Source organism: Lissotriton helveticus (genome assembly GCF_964261635.1).
Source record: "Lissotriton helveticus chromosome 1_1 unlocalized genomic scaffold, aLisHel1.1 SUPER_1_unloc_11, whole genome shotgun sequence".
Taxonomy (NCBI): Eukaryota; Metazoa; Chordata; class Amphibia; order Caudata; family Salamandridae; genus Lissotriton; species Lissotriton helveticus.
Window position 1 is genome coordinate 3,705,609 of NW_027611650.1, and position 22,034 is coordinate 3,727,642.

Consider the following 22,034-nt stretch of genomic DNA (forward strand, 5'->3'; position numbering starts at 1 on the left):
GCTGTGTTTGTAGAAATAGACTGAATAATCCTTGAGGGAATCTCTGCAGGAGCCGGGCTGAGCTGGGCTCTTCTATCCGGGGGCCCATGGGGGGCTGAGCAGGGCTCTTCTATCTGGGCCCCTGGGGAGGGTTGGGCTCTTCTATTCAGGGGCCCCTGGGCTGAGATGGGCTCTTCTATCCGGGGGCCCCGGGGGCTGATCTGGGCCCTTATATCCAGAGGACCCTGGGGCTGAGCTGGACTCTTCTATCCGGAGCCCCTGGGGCTGATCTGGGCTCTTCTATCCAGGGCCCCTGGGGTTGAGCTGGGCTCTTCCATCCGGGGCCCCTGGGGGTGAGCTGGGCTCTTAGATCCAGGGGCCACTGGGGCTGAGCTGGGCTCTTCTATCCCAGGGCCCCTGGGGCTGAGATGGGCTCTGCTATCTGGGGGCCCCTGGGGCTGAGCTGGGCTCTTCTATCCGGGGGCCTTGGGGTTAAGCTGGGCTCTTCTATCCGGGGCCCCTGGGGCTGAGCTGGGCTCTTCTATCTGGGGCCTCTGGGGATGAGCTGGACTCTTCTATCTGGGGCCTCTGGGGATGAGCTGGGCTCTTCTATCTGGGGGACCCTGGGGCTGAGCTGGGCTCTTCTATCCGGGGACCCTGGGGCTGAGCTGGGCTCTTCTATCCGGGGGCCCCTGTGGCTGAGCTGGGCTCTTCTATCCGGGACCCCTGGGGGGCTGAGCTAGGCTCTTCTATCCCGGGGACCCCTGGGGGGCTGAGCTAGGCTCTTCTATCTGGGGATCCTGGGGCTGAGCTGACCTCTTCTATCCGTAGCCCTGGGGCTGAGCTGGGCTCTTCTATCCAGGGGGCCCTGGGGCTGAGCTGGGCTCTTCTATCCAGGGCCCCTGGGGCTGAGCTGGGCTCTTCTATCCGGGGGCCCTGGAGGGCTGAGCTGGGCTCTGCTATCTGGGGGCCCCTGGGGCTGAGCTGGGCTCTTCTATCCAGGGCCCCTGGGGCTGAGCTGGGCTCTTCTATCCGGGGCCCTGGAGGGCTGAGCTGGGCTCTTCTATCTGGGGGCCCCTGGGGCTGAGCTGGGCCTTTCTATCCGGGGGCCCCTGGGGCTGAGCTGGGCTCTTCTATCCGGGGCCCTGGGGCTGAGCTCGGCTCTTCTATCCGGGGGTCCTGGGGCTGAGCTGGACTCTTTTATCCGGGGGCACCTGTGGCTGAGCTGGGCTCTTCAATCCGGGGCACCTGGGGCTGAGCTGGGCTCTTCTATCTGGGGACCCCGGGGCTGAGCTGTGCTCTTCTATCCGGAGCCCGGGGGTTGAGCTGGGCTTATCTAACTGGGGCCTCTGGGGCTGTGCTGGGCTCCTCTATCCGGGGGCCCTGGAGGATTGAGCTGGGCTCTTCTATCCGGGGGCCCCTGGGGCTGAGCTGGGCTCTTCTATCCGGGGCCCTGGGGCTGAGCTCGGCTCTTCTATCTGTTGGCCCTGGGGCTGAGCTCTGCTCTTATATCTGGGGACCCCGAGGCTGAGCTGGGCTCTTCTATCCGGAGCCCCGGGGGTTGAGCTGGGCTTATCTAACTGGGGGCGTCTGGGGCTGTGCTGGGCTCCTCTATCCGGGGGCCCTGGAGGGCTGAGCTGGGCTCTTCTATCCGGGGGCCCTGGTGCTGAGCAGGGCTCTTCTAACCGGGGCCCCTGGGACTGAGCTGGGCTCTTCTATCCGGGGGCCCCTGGGGCTGAGCTGGGCTCGTCTATCCGGAGGCCTGTGGGGCTGAGCTGGGCTTTTCTATCCGGGGCCCTGGGGATGAGCTGGGCTCCTCTATCCGGGGGCCCCTGGGGCTTAGATGGGCTCTTCTATCCGGAGCCCCTGGGGCTGAGCTGGGCTCCTCTATCCAGGTCCCTGAGGTTGAGCTGGGCTCTTCTATCCGGGGCCCCTGGGGTGGAGCTGGGCTCTTCTATCCAGGGGCCCTTGGGGCTGAGCTGGGCTCTTCTATCTGGGGGTCCCTGGGGCTGAGCTCGGCTCTTCTATCTGGGGGTCCCTGGGGCTGAGCTGGGCTCTTTTATCCGGGGCCCCTGGGGCTGAGCTGGGCTCTTCTATCCCGGGGCCCCTGGGGCTGAGCTGGACTCTTCTATCCGGGGGCCCCTGGGGCTGAGCTTGGCTCTTCTATCTGGGGGCCCTGGGGCTGAGCTTGGCTCTTCTATCTGGGGGGCCCCTGGGCTGAGCTGGACTCTTCTATCCGGGGCCCCTGGGGCTGAGCTGGGCTCTTCTATCTGGGGGGACTTGGGGCTGAGCTGGACCCTTCTATCCGGGGGACCCTGGGGCTGAGCTGGGCCCTTTTATCTGGGGACCCTAGGGCTGAGCTGGGCTCTTCTATCCGGGGGGCCCCTGGGGCTGAGCTGAGCTGGGCTCTTCTATCCGGGGGCCCCTGGGGCTGATCTGGGCCCTTCTAGCCGGAGGCCCCTGGGGCTGAGCTGGACTCTTCTCTCTGGGGGCCCTGGCGCTGAGCTGAGCTGGGCTTTTCTAACCAGGGGCCCCTGGGGCTGATCTGGGCCCTTCTATCTGGGGGCCCTGGGGCTGAGCTTTGCTCTTCTATCCGGGGGCCCCTGGGGCTGAGCTGGGCTTTTCTATCCGGGGGCCCCTGGGGCTGAGCTGGGCTCTTCTATCTGGGGGCCCTGGGGCTGAGCTTTGCTCTTCTATCCGGGGGCCCCTGGGGCTGAGCTCGGCTTTTCTATCCGGGGGCCCCTGGGGCTGAGCTGGGCTCTTCTATCCGGGGGTCCTGGGGCTGAGCTGGGCTCTTCTATCCGGGGCCCCTGGGGCTGATCCCGGCCCTTCTATCCGGGGCCCCTGGGGCTGAGCTGGGCTCTTCTATCCGGTCTAAAGAACAATATGTGTGCCAGGACTGATAGTTATTTGAAACTGATACTTTCTAGTGACCCTTATGAATGAAACATAAACGTCTGCTTAATCATTTGCATAATTTAACCGCATGCTTGCGGCGGCTTTTTTTGCTGTGTGCGGCGTTTTTTTTAAACGCGCGTTACATGACGAGCTCAGCTCGTCATCAGTGTGCGAGCGGCACAACTCATGACGAGCTGAGCTCGTCATGAGCAGGGAAGGGGTTAATGATGTAGCTTACATTTTTCTTTTTTGTAAATTTTTTGAAAGAAATATTCTTTGTGCAAACAACCTTATATGACAAATTACTAATTATATATACAAATATGTACACAATATACAATACATTTACAATTGAACAAACTGCACTTACACCACATACATACCTCTTTCAAACTTCACATACACACTACACAATGGTCCCTAGGTACACTATAATGAAATCAAAAATTACACTTCAGGAATGAAACCGATTGTAATAAAACATTTCAAGTAATTTTTGGATTTGTGACTGTGAATTAAACTAAAGAAACAGTGATGACTCCTCAGTTTGTGTGACCTGGGACAAGATCGACGCGTTTCAAACCCTCAAACTGGTGGGGTTCTCATCAGGACCAAAAAGACTCTAAAAGACAAAACCAAAAACCAATTTGTGGATAGCTGCTTCAAAAACTTCATCGTTGGTGCCTGACCAATTGCCGGCTCCCCTACCTTAAGTCTTCTCAGCAAGCCCTTTTCGTATGTGATGAAGTTGTCTTTGAATCTGAAATTTACATAGACCCAAGTTCAAACCTTCTATACTCTGGCTGATAGACAAATGATAACACTTAAACACCAATTAGTAATGCTCAGACACAAAACATTCAAATGTGTGGCCAAAGGAACTTACCCCTATTGTAATTAATCTGGAGATGTTTGTAGGAGCCTCCTAGCTACCTGTTGGAATAGAGGAAGTGAACTGAAATCAGACATGACGACGTGCCATGGGTAGTACGGTTGATACTTCATCTCATTCGTAGATCTAGGGCTGGTGCAGCCTTGTACTAATTTGTTCTTGCCTTACTACATCGGTTAGTACCGCCCATGACGGCGTGCCATGGGTAGTACGGTTGATACTTCATCTCATTCCTAGATCTAGGGAGGGTGCAGCCTTGTACTCATTTGTTCTTGCCTTAGTACATCTGGTAGTACCGCCAATGACGGCGTGCCATGGGTAGTACGGTTGATACTTCATCTCATTCCTAGATCTAGGGCTGGTGCAGCCTTGTACTCATTTGTTCTTGCCTTAGTACATCGGGTAGTACCGCCCATGACGACGTGCCATGGGTAGTACGATTGATACTTCATCTCATTCCTAGATCTAGGGAGGGTGCAGCCTTGTACTCATTTGTTCTTGCCTTAGTACATCTGGTGTACCACCAATGACGGCGTGCCATGGGTAGTACGGTTGATACTTCATCTCATTCCTAGATCTAGGGAGGGTGCAGCCTTGTACTCATTTGTTCTTGCCTTAGTACATCTGGTGTACCGCCAATGACGGCGTGCCATGGGTAGTACGATTGATACCTCATCTCATTCCTAGATCTAGGGCTGGTGCAGCCTTGCACTCATTTGTTCTTGCCTTAGTACATCGGGTAGTACCGCCCATGACGGCGTGCCATGGGTAGTACGGTTGATACCTCATCTCATTCCTAGATCTAGGGAGGGTGCAGCCTTGTACTCATTTGTACTTTCCTTAGTACATCAGGTAGTACCACCAATGAGGGTGTGCCTTGCGTAGCAGTGTAGATACTTTCCCAGGTGTTGTACGCCTCTGAAGATGGCACCATTCCAAGGGGACGTCTCATCGCCACAATGCTGCTCCTCTGGTTGGTGTTGCAAGCGATCCAGAAGGCAGTTTTGTTGCTTTTTACGGGCACTTTGCCCGTAGTGGCACTTATAGTCCGTGGACAGATTGCTTGTATGGAACCCTGTGTCTGTGGTACAGGTCCGACTCGACCCGCTCTGCCTGCTTTGTTCTGCAATACATACTGTCTGAGCCACCTATATAGGATACTGTGTGTACCGAGCCAGGACGGTATCAGGTGATCCCACTTTAGGGAACCCTGTCTGACATTCTGAGGTATGTGGGGGCTAAGTGACCAACAAACCAATCTTGTGAACTGGACGGGTGAAAGGGTCCACTGGGTCATGATATGCTTGGGGCTGAGTAGGAATGGCTGCATCTTTGTAGGAGTGGAAAGCGTAGTACCGGCATCTATAGGACCAAAGTTCACCCATGAATAAAACATTTCAAAGGCATACACTGCATGTGCATGTACAACAAATGTTACTGCCCCCCTGTGCTCAATGTTGCCTCTGTCTTCACAGTGTTGTGTACCTTCTGCCCTGTAATTGACTCCGATCAAACCAGGAGCTTCATGTTTAAAGAACCATTTCAACTAACGAAAGATCCAATCTGCAAATACCACAGATTTGTTTAGATTAGTAGTTTGGTGCTGAAAAATTCCCCTAATTGTTCGCTCTGGAAAAAAAATCTACCTGAAATGTTTGTTAACTGCACACATTGACCCCTTAAATGCTGGTCCTTCTCTCTCCCCTCCCCCACGTGCTGAGCACTTTCTTTTAACGTATTTTGGGTAGTTTGTGCTTAGGGTACATAACTTTTTTTCACAAAATGTACCCATGGCACATTTGGCCCCCTCTTATGTCTAACATCCAGGGGATTGTAAAGGTACCCAGGGTTTTTGGATTCCCCTGGAGGGGACCCAGAAAATAGGAAAAATATAGCAACATTTTTACATTTTTGGAAAAAAAAGGGAAAAAGTGCTCCAGAGAAAACTGTTTTTTTCCTATAAATGACATTGTTGTACATTTGCTGTGCTAAGGTCACCATCTTCCCAGCTTGTAGGGACAAAAACTTTTTTTTTACAACAGTTTTAGCCCATTTTGCATATTTTTTGTGCTCTCAACTTTCTTCCAGTTTTTGGTGTAATCCACTGTGAAACCCAGGGGGGATCCAGGAAAGCTGCAGATTTATGAAAGTAGACACAACTCAGAATTCAGAAAGGGGTCATATGTGTAGATCCCTCAAGATGACTGTTGAAATAACAAAATATTGAAAATTAGTAGGACAAAAATGCAATTTGTGACAACATTTTCATCTGTGAATTTCTGTCACACTGGCCAATTTACAAAACTGTTATTTGTACATCTCTAAATTTGAGGGTGCCCATACTAGAATATGATTTAGAGGACGAGTCTGACTGAGGTGTTCTGGTTGGTCTGGAGTTTGTGTAGCAGGGTTTTGTTGATTCCGGCGTAGAGGGCGTTGCCGTAGTCCAGTCTGCTCGTTATGAGTGCATGGGTGACGGTCTTTCTGCATTCTGTGAGGATCCACTTTAAGGTCTTGCAGAGCATGTGGTAGGAGTTGAAGTAGGTGGAGGCGACGGCGTTGATCTGGCGGGTCAAGGTTCGCTGTCTATGACGATCCTGAAATTCTTGGCATGGGTGGTGAGGGTAGATGTTCGTCCTATCTGTAGTAGCCACCAGGTGGAGCCCCACACTGACGTGCTTTTCCCGAGGATCACGGTTTAAGTCCGTCCGTATTTTAAACAGTTGATCTTCACCCAGTGGGCAATTCCAGTCATACAGGAATAAAACTTCATCCGGGTACTGGGCGTCTTGGCCATGAGAGACAGTTGTGTGTCAGTGTAGGAGAGGACTTTGATGTTATGAGAGTGGATGATTCTAGCTAAAGGGATCATGTATGCATTGAAGAGGGTCAGGCTCCAGGAAGATCTGCGTGGAACTCAGCAGACAAGGTCACCGGCATGCAACGTGTACGGGGACAGGATGACTGACTTGGTTCTTCCAGTCAGGAAGAAGCAGATCCATCGGAGTGCGTCTTGTTGGATTCTGATCTGGAGGCGTTGGATAAGGATGGGGTGGGAGACTGTCTCAAACTCTACAGAGAGGACCAGGAGAATGAGATCACCATGTCTCTTGTGTCCAGAGTCATGCGGATGTCATCCATGGCGGGGATGTGGACAGTTCAAAGCTGTGGTTGGGGCTCAACCAGACTGAGTGGTTTTGAGGAGCTGGTGGTCCTTGAGGTATTCAACAAAGTGTCTGTTGACCAATTTCTCCAAGACGTAAACCGGGAATGGTCGCAGGGAGATCGGCCTGTGGTTGGTGAGCATTTAAGGGTTTGAGAGGGTTTCCTCAGTAGTGGGAGGACAGTGGTGTGTTTCTCTCAAGTCGGAACTTCTTCCAGGTCTGTACGAAGATCAAGAGATCCACCTTCAGGCACCACCAACTCTGAATGCTGTATTAGCGCAGAGTATTGGAGTGGCCAGGCAAGGGAAAGGGGTTTAGGGGATATGAACTACGAGGAGCGAGATTTCAAAAAGAGAGCATACATAATATTCGGATGGAAGTTTTGAGTTCCGCATAAAACATCCCCCGCTTTTGAAGGATTAGGTTTTTTTTACCCTGTTTGGTGAACTTAGAACTCTCTCTCTCTATATTCTGTTTTTTGAGGGTTTCTGTTTGTATACCGGCTCTCTTAAAATTAGGCCGCAAGATGAAGGGGATCAGGTGAAGTCACTTGTTCAACGCTAACCTTTTAACACCTTAGCTACACCCGATTCTAGACACTGCTACAAGGATACATTCCGTAAAGAGTTTCATTAAACATTTCTCTCCCTCTTCTTCAAAAGTTCAATGCCCCAGGTTAAGTCATCTGGCTGCGAAAGAAAGTTACATGAACTGAACAATAATATTCATGAATCATGTTCTTTATTCTTCAGCCAAACTGTTATGTCTCTACGGAGCTGCCTTCCCTGGAATTGTTTCAACTAATAATGGTCTTTAGTGGTAGCGCAAGAAATCAGGTTACATTTAGTCTATTCCTTCGAGTTAGAACTAAACTATGAAGAGGCTTGCAACGCTAAAAAGTTCGGCCGACTCAGCCCTTACCAGGGGTTTCACTCTCTCCCAAGTGGAGGCCGGATCTCTGGCAGGGCGGGCGTACTCACCACCAAAGCGCTCAGCTGAAGAAACGTTGGCCAACAAACTTCGTCAACAAAACTGAGTGATCCAGTTTATCGTGGGAGCTCAGGAAAGAAGGGGTTAATTCGATCTTTTCCTTGAATAGTAATCAGACGGTTCTGAACAGGCACCATTTTATACTCAAACCCCACCCAGCATGGTCACCCAACATGGTCACTCAGCATGTCCACCCAGTATGGCCACCCAGTATGGCCACCCAGCATGGCAACCCAGCATGGCCACCTAGCATGGCCACCCAGCATGGTCACCCAGCATGGCCACCCAGCATGGTCACCCAGCATGGTCACCCAGCAAGGCCACCCAGCATGGCCACCCAGCATGGTCACCCAGTATCGTGACCCATCATGGCCACCCGGCATGGCCACCCAGCATGGCCACCCAGCATGGTCAGCAATTGCTGCTTTTGGGAATTGCAGTGCAGATGCGCGATTGTTCTCTGGAACGTAATAATTGGCAATATTAGTCCCAGCGCAGGGGCTCCACGTCAGTCAGGGAGTGGAGAGGATGGTCGCAACTCCCTTTCCCAACTCATCATAGGGGGTAGATTCATCCCTGTGACGAGTTGTGAAAGGGTGGGGTAGAGGCTGCAGGCAAACAGAAAGCTGGGAGCTTAAGTCTGCGCACTTTGTGTTCCAGACTTTGAAGACACACTGCGCAGACTTGAGGCGCGTCTTATGATGACTGGAGCACGTGGGAGCAGGGTGCCATCATTCATTTGCAGCTCCGGTGCCTGTGTTTCACTGGCAGCCAGGAGGTCAGGAGCAGACACGGTGGTCGCACTGCAGCGGCATGTCCGCATCCCCTACAAGCCGCCCTTCCTTGCCCTGGCCTGATCCAAATGTGACACCTGCACAAAGAATGCGTCGTCTGCGCCGGCTCTCCGGTGATATCAGCTGCTTGTAGGTTTATTCTTGTCTTCATTTAGAGGTGCAGTCCATCCTGCAGGGTACTCCGCTCTCTCTCTGCCTTCTCTGCAAAGCTTGGGGAATATTTAAAGTAAGAGGGGCCCTTTGTGCAAGGCCGCAGTGGTCTCTTCCATGCCTGTGTGTGTTCACATTCGTATAAAAATGTTTGTAGGAAACTTATCAATGTAGTGAGTAGCGACCTTTTACTCATGACTGGTGACCGGGGCAAATGTTCACCGCTAATGTTAAATGAAAGCACGGCAGTGAGTCCTAAAGACGGAGCAGCAGCAGGAGACTTAGCGTCGAGATTATTCCTCTGTGTCGACACCTGCTGGGAAAATTCATATGTAACTCACACTCACATGGTGCTTTAAATTAAGTAAATACACTTCCAGAACATCTAAGGGTCTACCAAGTTCTACATAGATATTATCACGCATTACCCCAAAGTAATTTTTTTTTGTCAAAGGTAAACACCAAAGTATTTTTGGGGGGTCTCGCGTACGCAGCACGCATAGGAGGAGACCTTTAGTTATCAATTTCCTTTTTCTGCCAAAAATGTGCACGGTTCGCATTGCTTTCAATGGCAACGTGTGCACGTTTGGTGATTCCCTTGTGGGAGCGAGCTTTGAAACCATCTGTTTGTAATTAACAGATGGTTCGTGCTCGCTCCTTCAAGGGAAACAGGTGCAGGCCCCTTCCTCTCTCCCCTGCCCCTGCTGCCTCCTCCTGTCCTCTTGATTTTTTACTTTTAGTGCGAGGCGTGTGCGCTTGTTTTTAAATGCAGTAAAAACAGAAAACTGTTAACTTTTAATAGTTGATGTTCTTCCCTTCCCTAAGGACCCAAAGTGAGTGAGCAAGTGTATGAACCAAATTGTCTTGTGTTCCCTGTGGCTTCCACAGCACACAGTGTGTGTTGCCCAGGTTGTATGAATGTCAGGGCAGGCTAGTTGTGTGGGATGGAGTCTTGAGGATGGGGGGTGAGGGTCTGGGCCTGTGTTAGAAATGGGATTTCTGGTTGGTTAAGGCTTGAGCCAAAGCCAGGCAGAAACCACCACTCCCAAGTCAGGGCAAGGGAGTTACCCGCCAAAGACAACCCCTGCTCACCCTCTAGGTAACGTGGCGCGAGCAGCAAGGCTAATCCCAGAGGCTATGTAGGTTAAGTGTTTGCGCGTGCACCCAGCAACAACACCCAAGGCCCACCACAAAGGAAACTCCACCCAAGGTTAAATATGTAAAAATAGCCTTTGTATTATACCAAAACACAATAGATAAAAACACACACGTTACAATGTGCCAACAGGCACGGGCAGAATTTACAGGGGATTATGTACATGGGACTAAGCCACGTGGACCCCTGTCAGGAATAAGCACTTTTAGAACTAGAAATATTGTTAGAAATAGTACGTTGTAGATCATAGCATAATCACTGTAGCACAAAATAGCAAATGTAGCACACTACCAGTAACCACTGGTATAAAATTGTAAGTACCACCTACACAACCCTAACCGCCTTAGGAGAATATTACGCAGGGAACCAGGACCTCACTAGCACACCTGTATTAGAAAGAACAACCACCTAAGTATCACAATACATGTAGGGGTATAAGCAAGAACACATTACACATGATGCATCACAACATTCAGAGGTGCAGCAAGGAACAATTGCGCAGAAATCACATTGGCAAGTAAAACACAAGTTGCGCAGGGTGCACATAGGCAAAACACTAGAACTGTCCCTCAGGCCAACTGAAATGTCAGGGCAGGCTGCGCAGGCAGCCAAGGACAAGCCTAAACATGGCAGCTGCCCACTAAGTGCTGGGCAGCTGTAGTAGACAAGATGTGGCCAACACGGTAGAGCCTCGCAGGCTCTGGCCACCAAAGCACTTGTGAGCCTCGTGCCTCTAGATCACTGGGGGGCGAGTGAGAGCGGCCCGCTGACTGCTGGGGCCACTCTACCACACTAGAAACGATTGACGATGCCCCCGATTACGTTGGAGTCCCTCACGGGGGACTCAAGAACAACTGGGGCGATGAGGAGCCTCTCAGGCTCTAACACAAATATGACCCCACAAGCCTCTCGGGCTCTGGGACAACTGCTGCGCCTTGAGGAGCCTCTCAGGCTCTAGAAAACAAATGGGCACCTGGAGCCCTTCAGGCTTGCACTTTTGGGGGCTTCGCACTTGGGGGGCGGGGCAGGCCCCGGCAAGGTGCCCCGACGCTCCCCCCCTCCTCTGCAGGCACTCACCGGGTCTCGTCTCCGGCTCTGCGGTGGCTCTCCTCACTTCCCCTGTGGCCGCGGGCGGGGCTCCTTCCTCATGGGAGCCTCGCTAGGCTTTAGACTCTTCGTGCAGCACTTCCCAGTGCGGGGTAGGCTCCCGCCTGGGCTTCCGGATGTCCCTTTGCCCCACCCTCGGCCCGCCTGACTTCCGGCCGGGTGGCGGTGGCGATTTCGTTCGCGGACACGGGACTTTCGAAATGCCGGGCGGGCACCGGCCAAAGGGGTGAACGCGCTCCCTAGTGCTATAGGCCAAAATCAAGGTCCAAAATAGAAATAAAGCTCTCCCAGCACTAGGCAGAGGGTCACAGTGCTCCCAAGCGCTGAAGGGCAAGATAAAGCGCTCTCAAGCGCTATCAGAAAAATAAAGCGCTCCCAGGCGCTATAAGCCAAGGTAGAGCTCCAGCAAAGTTCTTTAGGCAGGCAGGGGGGGCAAGGCTGGGCCCAGAGCCAGCTCACTGGGCCTCCAGGCAGGGAGGCAGTCCAAGTGGCGGTCCTCCTGGCGCCCAGCAGCAGCAGCAGACCCCCTCAGATAGGATCCTGGAAGAGAACAACCTGTAAGGGGACACAGCCCCTTTTTATACAGTTAAAACCTTTGTCTTGGGTGCAGGGTGGGGGAGAAACCAGTCGCAGCTGGTTTTGGAGCACTCTTGATGTGCTCAGCCACCCTTCCTATTCACTAGGCAGGCTAGGGTCATTAGACGCACCACAGGGGGCAGAGCCAGCATTGTGTGGGGAAAGCCCAGCCCTATTCAGGTCCCAGGTGCACCACTCCCTCACATCAGCATGCTAATCTCAACACTCACCACTGGGGCAGACCCATCATGACTCATGGAGTCTGGCTCACCAGCCAGCTCCAGCCAATCACACGCCAGGCACAAATTACACAAATATGCCAACTTCTAGAAGTGGCACTTCTACACTAGGCACAATCACGCCGCACACATCATTGCGCAGCATTTAATCACACGAGTCCGCACATACCAAACTCGCACCTGCACTCCCCACGCATCAGGAACTAACATGGATACATACATTCCACATGCATTCCTATGGGAGGGCAGGCTAATCTCACCACACGCACTCAGAGTGCGCACGCACTTTCCACTGGGACACAGTGAAAGTACGCAGAAGCAGAAAATCACTAACACCATGTCACACTTAAAAGCAAAAAGTTTTAGGGGTGACCCTGCCAGAAGGGCCAAGTCCAACACAACCCGCTTCCAGCCAAAATGCAGGGTAGACCAATCACCACTGTGATGGACTTCAATGCTTTGGGCGATAGAAAACAAACGCGGGCCCGCAACTGCAGGGACTCCCTCCTGTTCTACGCCACGGTGAACCCATGGGGTTCCTTCTAAAAACACTGTCTGGAACAACTGGGCTACCCCACTGGTACTCCCAAGCTGTCCACGGCCAGGACCAGGCCCTAGGCCACCCAGGTGCCACCGGTCCTTGCCTATTCACAGAGTGGGGGGTAGTAACCCCTGGTACATAGTAGCCCTTATCCACTCTTCCTGTCTGCAGGACAGGGCTAGACTGCCACTGGTTCACCAGCCTAGGGTCTACACCCTCAGGCAGATCAGGAGTCTCAGGGAAGGCTCTCCTCACCCTACCTCTTCTCCTAGGGTTCCTCCTCCTCCGGCGAGAGGTACTCCTAGAATGCCATTCCAACCCAGGGTATAACCCCTCAGGTTGCACCAGGGTCAGAGGTGGGCTCTCCCACCCTCTGCACCCCCTTCCAGAGTCTTGCTCCCTACCAACTGGGGCGGTACCTCTGGGAGATGAACCGGTCAGGACACTGGTTACAGACATCCCTCCCTTCAGGTCAGGTGGATCCTGAACCTGGCCTCCCAACCTCCGGTCTAAAACCTTTGGTGGAATAATTGCCTGGCACTCCAGGACTTCTGGGGACTCACACATCATCTCCTGAGGCTGACACATGACTCATATGTCGTGTGACTATCTGTCTGGCGCAGATCTCCCGTCCCCTGTCCATCTGACAGTGCGCGAAGATCCCCCAGAACAGAAGTGGTGTCACCATGGTCACTACACAGGAACTTAGCCCTACTGGGTAGTCCCTGACCCACTGGTTCTCCCACTGGGGAACACATCCCCCATTCACTCCTCACTTCAGACTTCTGTGCCCTCCCAACTGGAGTAGCACTGCCGGACACAAGAACCCCTGGAGCTCTATTTACAGATGCTCCAGGTCCTCTATACACTAGGTGATCTTCCTCAAATGGGCTAACAGGACAGCCTAGGTCCCCAACCTGGTGTTCCCTCAAGAAACCACCCAGGTTCTGAGACAGGGCTTCGGGCATCTGGGGACTCTCAGCCACCCACTGACTCCTGCTCCACTGAGCCAGGTAGTAAGCCTCTATACCCTTCTCGCTACCCTGGGACCTAGCTGGGCTACTCTGAACCTCTTCCACCATGCTGGGCTGGAAGATACCTGAACTACTACTTTTGGAATCACTCACCAAGCACTCTTCAGAACCCCTAGCACTTTCCCAGCGCTCTGCTTCCTCTGCAAGCTTTCAAGGACTAAAGCATTCAAACCTCAACAGGTGCTGGCGCAACCCTGGACAACAAATACTGAGCAACTGCTCTTTGAGGAACCTATTCACTGCTCCATCCAAATCCTGTTCCGGGGTAAACATCAGCCAATCCATCATGGCATCATGACAGTCATCCAAAAAATACACCCAACGCTGGTGAGGGGGTTTCGTATCGGTCCTGAAATTCAACCTGTTCTCCTCCTCTTGGGAACAAGGTACCATACGTTGGGAACTGGGAGTGGGACTTCTTGCACTGGGCTCTATATAGCTGCTACCACTGGACTGAACCCTCCCGGGGGAATCCAGAAAATTATAACAGCGCTCAGGGGACAATCTACCCTCCTGAGCTAATTTCTCTCTGGCCAAAAAGGCCCTCTCAGCCTCCGCCATCCTCTCCTGCACACCCAGCTGCGCTATCTCCTTGGCATGCTCTAACCTGAGCTTCTCCAAAGCCAGCTGGTGCTCCCTCTCTCCCCTCCTATCTACCCACTCCTCTGGGGACAGGGACAGGGAAAGGGATGGGGTGCTGCAACTGACACTGGACCCAGCAAGGGACTCCCTATCTATGGGGTCTTCACTATCTGCTGGCACCCATGCACTGTCATCTTCTTCCTCTTCCTCAGACTCTTCAGGGCTCCCCACAGACCCACCACCCTCCTGGCGTGCGCCCCGGGCCCTATCTTCCCCACTGCGCTCAAGATCCCATTGACCCTTTTGCCATAGGATCAGGCTGTCCCTAAGCATGGACTGGGTGTCTGACCCACCCACCTTTATGTCTCTCTCTTCACAGAACCTTACCAACTCTAACATACTGTATCTAAACAGACCACAGAAATCAAAAGCAGGCTCCATTTTGGCGGACGTTCTCGAGAAAAGTTTAACACAAGGAATCTAGGGGTCTGAGCTAAAACAGGAGTACACAATTCAAAAAATATTCAGCAAGCTCCCTATCCCAGAGAACTCACACTCACTTGTCTAGTGTCACACACCATTCATCCACACACAACACCTCCTCGGACCGGTAAGGCAGTTTCTACCACCCATGATTTCTCAACCTGACCACATGTGACACAGGTACCAAACTCTGGGAGCGGGGCGGGGAACAAATGTACTGGACACTATCATTCTGCCACCACTGGATCTCACCCTTTGGTGAATCCAGAAAAACTCACACTGCACTTAGGGGATAGAAACCACCCAGAGCTAGCAACACCTAACTCACAGTGCACAAGAAACACATTTTCCAAGAAATGACTTTTAGCATAAACTTAAAAACAATAATCCCCAAAATGTGATCATCTAAAATGCAGAGTTTTGTGGTGTGGCCAGTTGCCACTGCGGTACAATGCAAACATAAATCCGTATCCCTTCCGCTGCCAACCAATGTTAGAAATGGGATTTCTGGTTGGTTAAGGCTTGCGCCAAAGCCAGGCAGAAACCACCACTCCCAAGTCAGGGCAAGGGAGTTACCCGCCAAAGACAACCCCTGCTCACCCTCTAGGTAACGTCGCGCGAGCAGCAAGGCTAATCCCGGAGACTATGTAGGTTAAGTGTTTGCGCGTGCACCCAACAACAACACCCAAGGCCCACCACAAAGGAAACTCCACACAAGGTTATATGTAAAAATAGCCTTTGTATTATACCAAAACACATTAGATAAAAACACACACTTTACAATGTGACCACAGGCACGGGCAGAATTTACAGGGGATTATGTACATGGGACAGGGCCACGTGGACCCCTGTCAGGAATAAGCACTTTTAGAACTAGAAATACTTTTAGAAATAGTTCGTTGTAGATCATAGCATAATCACTGTAGCACAAAATAGCAAATTTAGCACACAACCAGTTATCACTGGTATAAAAAGGTAAGTACCACCTACGCAACCCTAACCACTTTAGGAGAATATTACGCAGGGAACCAGGACCTCACTAGCACACCTGTACTAGAAAGAACAACCACCTAAGTATCACAATACATGTAGGGGTATAAGCAAGAACACATTACACATGATGCATCACAACATTCAGAGGTGCAGCAAGGAACATTTGTGCAGAAATCACATTGGCAAGTAAAACACAAGTTGCGCAAGGTGCACATAGGCACAACACTAGAACTGTCCCTTAGGCCAACTGAAATGTCAGGGCGGGCTGCACAGGCAGCCAAGGACAAGCCTAAATGTGGCAGCTGCCCACTAAGTGCTGGGCAGCTGTAGTAGACAAGATGTGACCAACACGGTAGAGCCTCGCAGGCTCTGGCCACCAAAGCACTTGTGAGCCTCGTGCCTCTAGATCACTGGGGGGCGAGTGAGAGCGGCCCGCTGACTGCTGGGGCCACTCTACCACACTAGAAACGATTGACGATGCCCCCGATTACGTTGGAGTCCCTCACGGGGGACTCAAGAACAACTGGGGCGATGAGGAGCCTCTCAGGCTCTAACACAAATATGACCCCACAAGCCTCTCGGGCTCTGGGACAACTGCTGCGCCTTGAGGAGCCTCTCAGGCTCTAGAAAACAAATGGGCACCTGGAGCCCTTCAGGCTTGCACTTTTGGGGGCTTCGCACTTGGGGGGCGGGGCAGGCCCCGGCAAGGTGCCCCGACGCTCCCCCCCTCCTCTGCAGGCACTCACCGGGTCTCGTATCCGGCTCTGCGATGGCTCTCCTCACTTCCCCTGTGGCCGCGGGCAGGGCTCCTTCCTCATGGGAGCCTCGCTAGGCTTTAGACTCTTCGTGCAGCACTTCCCAGTGCGGGGTAGGCTCCCGCCTGGGCTTCCGGATGTCCCTTTGCCCCACCCTCGGCCCGCCTGACTTCCGGCCGGGTGGCGGTGGCGATTTCGTTCGCGGACACGGGACTTTCGAAATGCCGGGCGGGCACCGGCCAAAGGGGTGAACGCGCTCCCTAGCGCTATAGGCCAAAATCAAGGTCCAAAATAGAAATAAAGCATAGGGGGCGGAGCCAGCATTTTGTGGGGAAAGCCCAACCCTATTCAGGTCCCAGGTGCACCACTCCCTCACATAAGCATGCTAATCTCAACACTCACCACCGGGGCAGACCCATCATGACTCATGGAGCCTGGCTCACCAGCCAGCTCCAGCCAATCACACGGCAGACACAAATTACACAAATATGGCAACTTCTAGAAGTGGCACTTCCACACTAGGCACAATCACGCCGCACACATCATTGCGCAGCATTTAATCACACAAGTACGGACATATCAAACTCGTACCTGCACTCCCCACGCATCAAGAACTAACATGGATACATACATTCCCCAAGCATTCCTATGGGAGGGCAGGCTAATCTCACCACACGCACTCAGAGTGCGCACGCACTTTCCACTGGGATACAGTGAAAGTGCGCAGAAGCAAAAAATCACTAACACCATGTCACACTTAAAAGCAAAAAGTTTTAGGGGTGACCCTGCCAGGAGGGCCAAGTCCAACAGCTTGCCAGATGAGTTGTTTTTGAACCATTTGTGATGGCATGGAGTTCTTAAATACTGGCTGTGTTCTTGGAAGCTTTCTTGAGGGGATTTGCCTGGCCTCTAACAGAAAATTGTGCAGGCCTTTGATCCCAGGTCTGGCCGCCAGGATGCTGGCCGAGTTGCTTTTAAAGTGGCAGCTGCAGTGGAGTTTTTTAAAGCAACCAGCTATTTCAGTTATTGCACATGGGATGGATGCATCCGGTTTTCTGCTGGCAGTTTTAGGCACCAGAATATGCAATTCAGACACATAACGCTTAATCAAACTCATCATTTCCTGTGATATAGCATGCTGTCGTCCTACAGCTGGTGAGCTGTGTAACCAGAATTGACTGAAGAAGACACGACGGTCGGTGCCTGCACAGTGATCATTATAACTAATTTTGAGAGACTGCCCGGCACAGTTTATAGTCATACAGGAGTCACACCTCCTCAAAGCTGATACAGTAGAGATTCTAAAGAAAGAAAAGTGGATAGACCTTTTTTTGGGTACAGACCAATCGGCAAATATCAGGGGAGTGCTTTTTTTTTTCAAGAAGCAGGCCAAAGCACAAATTGTGGAGTACAGGGAGGATAGGAGCGGTAGGTGGCTCATTTTAAGGGTTGTGCTGGATGGCCTTCCATATACCCTGGTTGGTTATTACGGCCCAAACCAGGACGATCCCTCCTATTTGAACATCATGTGTGACCACTTAGCAGCCTTTCATGACCCTGTAATTTGGGTGGGTGATTTTAATATTGTAATAGATCCAAAATTAGACAAGTCTGCTAATTCTAGGGCCTGTGTTCTTTCTAAATCTAGGCAAGATCTTTTAACAATAATGTCACAACTAGGTCTCGCAGATAAATGGAGGGAAAGGGCGGGGTTAAGTTGGGGGTTTCCTTTCGAAACCTTAAATATAAACATGTGTCAAGGATAGACTATGCTCTGTTCAGCTATAGCCTCAAAGATCTATTGATAGATATTTCGTACCTTCCCTCACATCTCTCTGATCATTCGGCCATCTCATTTATATTAAAAGTAGGCTACCAACAGACCTACGCCTCCTGGTCGTTTGACCGTACCATCCTTCTAGAAGGTGAGGAGATCATTTTTCTTCGATCAGAGACCCGGCATTTCTTGGAGGCCAATGTAGATACAGCTGATGTTCCCACTATGTGGGACGCATTGAAAGCCTTCTGGAGGGGTTGTATTATAAGTCGATCCTCATACAGAAGAAAGAAATATAGGGAAAGTATTGAGAACGTGGAAGTGGAAATGAAAGATATCGAAAACAACTTGGGTGCCCATATGAGATCAGGTGCGGATCATGAAAGACTCGGTGTATTAAAATCTCAATCACAAAATCTACTACAGGCAAGGGTCGCTAGAAGGTGGGAGGTGAGTAGAAACTCTCATTTTGAGTTCGGCGAGGCGGCTGGAAAAATCCTTGCATGGAAAACCAAAGCCGACCAAGCACGAAATTACATTAGGGAGATAAGGGTGGAGGGGGAAGTAGCCCCCCGGCTCACAAAAGTTGAAATAGGGGGCGCGTTCCAGGACTTCTTTCCGGACATCTACAAAGAAGATACCTGTGAGGATAAGGCAGGGAGGGAGGCCTGGTTGAACTCAATTTCCACCCCAAAAGCTCTCATCAGGGCAAAGTAGGACTTTGGAAAGAGAGATTTCTGTTGAAGAGATTGACAAGGTGTTGGGGCAAGTGAAGCGGGGGAAGGCGGCAGGCCCTGACGGGTTACCGGGGTAATTTTACAGGGTCCTCAATGAGGAGATTGCCCTCTTGGCTACCGTCTTTAACGTCATTCTCTTGGAGGGAAGGGACCCTCCAAAGTCCTGGAATGACACCACGGTGGTTTTAATACCCAAACCAGGGAAAGTTCTGAAAGAATGTGGGTCATATCGCCCGATCTCGCTCCTCAACAGCGATTATAAAATCTTTGCTGCTATTATGGCGGCTAGGTTGGGGGTGGTGACAAGCTCAATTATATATGAAGACCAAAAGGGCTTATTTAAAGGTAGACACCTAGCAGACCTCACGCAAGATCTAGTTGGGGTAATTGACATCTCTACTACCTTTTTTCTTCCTTTGGCTGCCTTTATGCTGGACGCGACGAAGGCCTTTGATAGGGTCAACTGGGCCTACTTGGCTGCGATCATGAGGAAATTCAACTTGCCTGAGAACTTCTGCCACATGATATCGCTTATATATAGAGCTCCGACGGCTGAATTTCAAGGTGCACAAGGCAGGGTTGCCCGCTCTCTCCCCTCCTTTTCAATCTCTATATTGAGCCCTTTGCTCAGATTCTTAGAGAGGAGGCTAACATACCATCATTTAGCTTTGGAGGGTGGGATAAGCGGGTAGCCCTAAATGCGGATGATATCCTCATAATGACATCCAATTTAGACCTGGCTCTTCCCACAGCGATCAAGAGGGCAGAGGAGTTTGGCAAGATCTCCGGATACGAGATAAACTCAGACAAAACGGAAATCATGGCCTGGAACACTACTAGCACGCATGTGGAGGTTGTGTCCTCCATGCGTTATCTTGGCATTAGGATTACCCAAGATGTCAGTAAGATTGCCGTTTATAATCTGGAGCGAGTACATAAAGAATGTCAGAAACAGCTAAAGGCATGGAATCATCTCCCGTTATCCATCTTTGGGCGGACAAACTTAGTTAAAATGTATATCCTGCCTAAATATACTTTTCTATTTAACTCTATCCCGATGGCCTTTGATATTAAGCAAATAGCTAAATGTCAACAAGAGATTAATTCCTTTATCTGGAGGAATGGAGCTACAAGATTGGCTTGGAAAAAGCTGAGGAGAAGGAGAGAAAAAGGAGGGCTAACGTTACCAGACCTGCAATATTATGCCTGGGTATTTCAACTATCTTAATCTAGAATGCTTCTAAAAACACCAGTGGATAGCTCTAGGGGAAGGATGTTCCGAGCTATGCTAGAAGATGCCGATCTTCCATCTGACAGCTTCCTTTTCAAGTTCGGGGACCAGAAATTAAAAAAAAAAGGAAAATCAAAAATTCTTCAATCACTGGCCAGAAGTTGGGCCATAATCAGGAAATGAATGGGGCTGAGGTATTTTTCCAATGTAGCACCTTTGTGGGACTCGCCAGGTACTCCATCGTGTCTTAAAGACAGTCTGGCGTGCCCGATAAAGGATGCTGGAATTTTGAATTGGGGAGACCTGGTGGCAGGCGGCTCAATGGCATCCTGGGAGGAGCTGCCGGAGAGAGTTGGGCCGGGCCTTTCTAGCTTCAAATATATACAACTGACTAGCTGGTCTCAAGCATTGATCAGGAAGGGGGTCCGCCTGGGAAAATATAGTAACCTGGAAAATCTGCTGGTGACAAGGCCAGGGGGGAGCAAGGAGGTCTCATGTTGGTACTGGGCGATCCTGGAAGAAAATAGACGGTGATTTTAAACTCCCTGAGGAGCTATGGGGTAGCCAGGTGGGCGACCAGAGTGAGCAGATGTGGCTGAATTCGTTTAGTCTTTCACACAAGATCGTGAAACGAGCATGGCTGAGGCGAAACCACCTGTTCACGTTACATCGAGCATATCTCTCTCCCCAAAAGCTAGCCAAATTCCAGCCAGGGAAAAAATGCAATAAATGCGATCTGCCCGAAGCTTCGGATATGCATATGTTTAAAGACTGCCCTGCCATTAGCCATTTTTGGGAGGAGGTGATGGATGCCCTGGGTTCTATTCTTAACATCACATTGAGTATTACTCTTCCCCTGATCATCTTTGGGACGGACGAAAACATCTCCGGGCATGCCAGATCCTTTCTTTTTTATGCAATTCTCCTGGCTAGGAGACAGATTTGCAGGTAGCCCCTCCAACATATGAGGGATGGTTGTCGTCCCTATATGAAGTTTCTAAGGTGGACTTGGCCAGATCTTGCAGCAGGAAAAAGGTTGCTTTTTGGGACTTCTTGATACAATTGAAGTAGGATGTCCGGGTTATTTTTTTTTTCGTCCCCGGGTCCTATGATTATGCCTTTTTTTCCTGCTCCATGGACCTACAGCAAGGGTACCCTCCGAGATATCTGGTCCAACAGGTGATAACTCGCCTAGATGGACTATTGAAGGGCGCCCTTTTGTGCGTTGCTCTCCTTCTTCCGCCATTAAGATTCTTATGCTTATGCCCACGCCCTACTTCTAGATCTGGGGGCTGGACATAGTGGCACACAGTGGTGGTCGGTGGTTTTTCTCGCACTGCGGTATCGGCAAATGAGAGGAAAAAAAAGTGGCAGCTGCAGTGAAATTTTTTTAAGCAACCAGCTATTTCAGTTATTGCACATGGGATGGATGCATCCGGTTTTCTGCTGGCAGTTTTAGGCACCAGAATATGCCATTGAGACACATAACGCTTAATCGAACTCATCATTTCCTGTGATATAGCATGCTGTCGTCCTACAGCTGGTGAGCTGTGTGAGCTGTGTAACCAGAATTCACTGAAGAGGACACAACGGTCGGTACCTGCACCAATGATCATTATAACTAATTGTTCCATGCATATCATGATAGAAATGCAAGTAAGGTGATGTGAAGGAACTGTCACCATGTCGCAGTCCTCAGACGGCTCTGCCCATGTGTTTACCTAGCAGGGTGTGGGCAGGTGAGTGCCAAGGCACTCTTTTCCTGTGTGTAAGGTGAACACCTAAAGATATAGCGCCTAAACTAAAACATGGTGGATATTGGCTAAAACACAGAAACAATCTACATCGTTGAAAGAATAGGCATGGGGGGGGTTATTCATCCCTAGATTGGGCAAATGGATGCCATGTGCGTCCGGTTCAGAGGGCCCTGAAGCATGTTTGTATGTCCACGCAGCT

At 51.1% G+C, this 22,034-nt stretch overlaps 1 protein-coding gene across 1 annotated transcript in view; it reads left to right on the forward strand.

Annotated features, from left to right (window-relative positions):
- LOC144805483 (uncharacterized) overlaps positions 1-22,034 on the forward strand; it is a 62,868-nt gene that overhangs the window by 153 nt on the left and 40,681 nt on the right. The gene's annotated exons all lie outside the window — the stretch shown is intronic.